The sequence below is a fragment of the Cyprinus carpio genome, unplaced genomic scaffold (genome assembly GCF_018340385.1).
Source record: "Cyprinus carpio isolate SPL01 unplaced genomic scaffold, ASM1834038v1 S000006515, whole genome shotgun sequence".
Lineage (NCBI taxonomy): Eukaryota > Metazoa > Chordata > Actinopteri > Cypriniformes > Cyprinidae > Cyprinus > Cyprinus carpio.
Window position 1 is genome coordinate 409,315 of NW_024879183.1, and position 5,080 is coordinate 414,394.

Genomic DNA, 5,080 nt, shown 5'->3' on the forward strand with positions numbered 1-5,080 from the left:
GCACACCTAGGTTCCTAACTGATGACGAAGAATTGACAGAGCAGCCATCAAGGCTTAGACAGCATTCTAGGTCATTACAATGCAGAGCTTTTAGGCCCTATAATTAACACCTCCGTTTTTTCAGAATTTAGCAGTAAGAAATAACTAGTATCATCCCAGTTTTTTATATGCGACTATGCATTCCGTTAGTTTTTCAAATTGGTATGTTTCGCCAGGCCGCGATGAATGAAATAGAGAGATGAGTATCATCAGCATAACAGTGAAAGCTAACGCCGTGTTTCCTGATGATATCTCCCAAGGGTAACATGTAAAGCGTGAAGAGTAAACGGCCCTAGTACTAAGCCTTGCGCGGTACTCCATACTGCACTTGTGAACGATATTGTGGATTATACCTCGTCATTCACTGCTACGAATTGATGGCAGTCATATAAGTACGATTTAAACCATGCTAATGCACTTCCATTAATGCCAACAAAGTGTTCTAGCCTATGCAAAAGAATAGTGTGGTCAATAGTGTCGAAACGCAGCACTAAGATCCAATAGCACTAATAGAGAGATACAACCACGATCAGGATGACAAGAGCAGGTCATTTGTAACCCTAAGGGAGAGCAGTCTCAGTACTATGATACGGTCTAAAAATCCTGACTGGAAATCCTCACAGATGCCATTTTTCTCTGTTTGTCTGACGGGGATGGAGGACTATTATCAACATTATACAGACCCTGTCTCCCCTCGCATACTGCCAAAGGCTTGCTGCGGCTTCATGATACAGGCAAGTATGGATGTGAGTTGTCTCTCCTCCAACAGCACTGTGAGAGGGCCTCGCAGACATGACTGCAGTAAATGAGGCACAGGCAGCTCTGGTGGAAGCCGAAACAAAACGGCAAATACTTATCACCAGCCTGGTACGCCCTGAGAGCAGCTAGGATAACCGCATCCAACATCCATGCCATTGTGGTTACATTAGACAATAAGCCTTGACAAAATTCCCCAAAACCCCCGGAAAGTAATTCATATGTTGTCTAGGAAAATATCCAAAACCTGGTTTAAAATGTTTCCCAATGAGAACAAGATACAAGAACTACACCAAGCTTAGCTAAAAATAAATAAATAAATAAATAAATTAGGCTACTGTAATGTTATCCACTCGTCATTATTTTTGGTCAGATAACCAGTTTGGTCAGTGAACTGAGTGATCAACTGAATTAATTGATAAATGTATGCTAACTCCCACTTTTTTTTATTCAGTGACTGTACAATTCGGACAGTTCCGAACCTTCTTCTGCATCCATGTTTAATAAATACCTCCTAAAACGTGCCAGTTTACGCTTGTCAACATTGCGTCCGCGCCTCTTTTTGCCTCCAGCTATGCCCCGCCCACCCGTAGACATTGCAATGTTTACAAACTTTTAAGGGGTCTATAGTTTTTGTCCTTGGTGTGAACACAACCACGTGACTTATAAAGGCGTTTCAGAATGCTAATGACCATGAGCGCTAACGAGCATGATGCTTTAAGAACACGTGGGATTTATTAACAATGATTACTTAACTGGTGTGCATAAGAACTGCATGTGCATGTTTGATAAATACAGATTATTATTATTTTTTTATTTTTTTTTTTGATATACGCACACACTATATGTCATTTGTAGAACAAAAATGTAGAACATTTTTAGGGGTGGCAACGTTCCACTCTTGGGTCGACGATGGCCAATAGTACGTGCGCTGTCTGGTTCCCTTACACCCAGCAACTGCTGTTTTTTGGCTGATCGGATTCCTTGCAGCACATTAGTCATACTTTTCTACTGCCCATACGATATGGTATGATGATTGAAAAAAATCTATTCTTTGTATGTTAAAGAAAAAGTCGAGGCCTCTATTTAAGATTGGTTGTCAGAGCTTTCCTCCACCCTTCATGTGGAAAGACTTCAATAAGTGACGGCACTAAAGGTTCTAATGACAAACACTGTTATTTAACAGACCTTTGCTAAATTATAACAATCAAACACACATTCAATAAATTGTCAAAATAGTGTAAAAATTAACAGTTTTATTTTGGAAGACAAAATAAGTCTGTAAAAAAAAATTAAAAACGGTATAAAACCTGTGGTAAGATGGTCGATGCAATGGCTAACTGACAGCAAAAGAAGTGGCAAAAACTCCAGGAAAAGTCCATGGAAAGTCCTTTTTTATTCTTGGGATCCACAAGTTTCAAACAGACATAGCAAAAAAACCAAAGCAAACTATCAAAGAAATGGGCAAGTTGAACCCAGGGAAAAAACAAAACAAAAGAAAACTTATTTAAAGTACAACTCAGGACATAACAGAAAACTAAAGAAAAAACCTAAATAGTTGGCTACTGTTCCAACAAACACCCGTCCTCCATTCAGACATTTCCACTACTCTTTTATACCCTTGGCCCCTCCCCTAGTTTTCAAACGGACCAATCATAACACTCCATTTGTTAAACGGTACATTTCACACTTCACATAGACTTTCAACCTCACTAGTCACACCCATAATGAAGTTCTCCTTTAACCAAAGGCTTCCCTCCCTAATAATTCATCAAAGTATACATAATACAAGACATTTTAATCCAAGCACATCCTTAATTGTGTAACTACTCCTCCCCTTCAGAATGCCATAAAACTGGTTTCCTGTTTCGCGGGCACGTGCTTCTTTTGGGCTTTCCAGGAAACCGGTAAGACACAGAAACGAAACATGTTACTATTCACACATTTCTTCACTTTAACACTATATTGAATGTTTCACATTACCAGCAGTCACCATGGAATGAGCACCTTCCATGTTACTGTTTCTAAGTAAAACAAACAAAATAAAGATCGTTGCCAAACATGTCTATGGTGTTTTCATTTGACCCATGTGTGCCATGCATTCAAAACGGATTAAAAATCATCTCCGTAAACATGTAATCTAAATAAAATGGAATGATTCAGTTGATAAAATTACAGTATATATCTTCAATTAAATACAACATTTTAACTACTAGTAGTTATCAGTTAACAAATTCTCAAACTTTAGGATTAAAGTGAAATTTTCTAAAAACATACTGAACACACAAAACTGATATATTTACAAGATTTCACACCACTATTGATTCTAAACATTAAACAATTTAAATTTAAAGGAACACACTCCACTTTTTTGGAAATATGCTCATTTTTACAACTCCCCCAGAGTTAACCAGTTGAGTTTACCCGTTTTCGAATCCATTCAGCCCGATCTCCGGGTCTGCGGCAATCGGTACCACTTTTAGCATAGCTTAGCGATAGATCATTGAATCGGATGATCAGTGCCTGAAAACTTTAATGCCAGTCACGTTGGAATTTACCTTAGTCTGGGGACTATTTTCAGGCACTGCGTAATATCATTGCATCACCCATGCATCACAGCAAAGTTCCTTGATTATTACGCAGGAATGAGAGTATAGTTCCTAGTCAAATCGGTCTAGAAAATCGCAACTTTTCATTTTCCATAGATCTTAGTACACGATGTAACTACAGTTTACAAGTTACAAGTTTTAAATAGGAAAAATAGAAAACTCTTTGGTAATTTTTTTGGAAAGAGATGCTATACATGTTCTAATCAGATTCAATGATCTATGCTAAACTATGCTTTAAAGTGGTTACCGCCAGACCCGGAGATCGGCTGAATGGATTCGAAAAAAAAACGGTAAAAAAACTGTTTAACTCTGGGGAAGTTTTAAAATTAGCCTATTTCCAAAAAAAGTGGAGTGTTCCTTTACATTTTTAGTATTCAGATGTAAATTAAACATTATAAACCAATTATTCTCTAACAGCTCTTCAGAGCCCCAGGAGGAACTGGAAAAACTGAATAAAAATATGATTTTTCTAAGTGTCTTGTTAGGGTTACTATCATGATTGAGGTCATGATTTCTCATTTGAAAAGGGTGGGAAGAAAAAATACTAATTGTGCTGTGTTTTTGGCTTGTATTTTTTCCAAATCGGGTTTATATATTTTTTTTACAATATTCTTCCTGACCCCTATGGGCCCCGCATAGTTCTGATAATAAATATTATACTGTCTTTTTAGTTCAGAATCCTAACTATAACAAGTGTATTAATATGTTAAATCAAAACATACAACAACAAAGTGTACCAGATGTGACCGATACAGCAAATAATGAGCAATCCTGCAAACGGCCAGTAATCAGCTCGATCCTTGGTGCATCTGGGAAGAAAAAAAGGACACACTATGATTCTCTCAAAAAGGATGATTTAAATTATTTTTGTTTCCTTTAAACAAGCTTAATAAATTGTATGTTTGTCTTGTATCTAAACCTTTGTTCTGATGTGACAAAAAAGTGCATCATCAAAAAGAGGAACATGTAGATTCACAACAATGGACATTCTTTCCAGGGGTATCATTGCAAGGTAAACATCTAAAAATGCCAATTTTGTATTATAAAATAAAAACACAAAATATTTTGTATTAACTGGAGGTGTTTTCAGACTGCTATAATATGGGTAATGAGGGTCTTTCTCTTAATATTCTCCAGGGAATGAAATAAAGGATTGATGATGATATGCGTTAAAAAAAAAGAAGGTCTATTCTCCTTGTGTGCGATTATTAAAGTATTGGAGATAGTTTCACCCAAAAATTAATATTCTGTCATCATTTACTCACCATCATGTCTTTTCAAACCTGAAATTTCAGCAGAAATTTCGGCAGACATGTTCATGTTTGCCTGACTGTGAACTATCCCTTCAATTCATGTGTGCCAAACTCCTGGAGGGCCAGGAGTGTAGCTCCAAAGGACCTGCCTGGATGTTTCTGGTAATCCTGAGGATCTTGATTAGCTAGTTCAGGTGAGTTTAATTAGGGTTTGAGCTCAAATCTGCATGACAGTGGGCAAATTCCAATCAATAATATATATATATTTTTTTTACCTTTGGAACTTATTTAAAACCTTATAATGAAATGTATGTGTGTAAAATAGCAAACCCAAACAAACAACTCAAATTATTAATTGAACTCTTCCACCATATCCCTGTTGATTTTCTATGATTTCTTTCTTCCGATGAACACAAATGATAA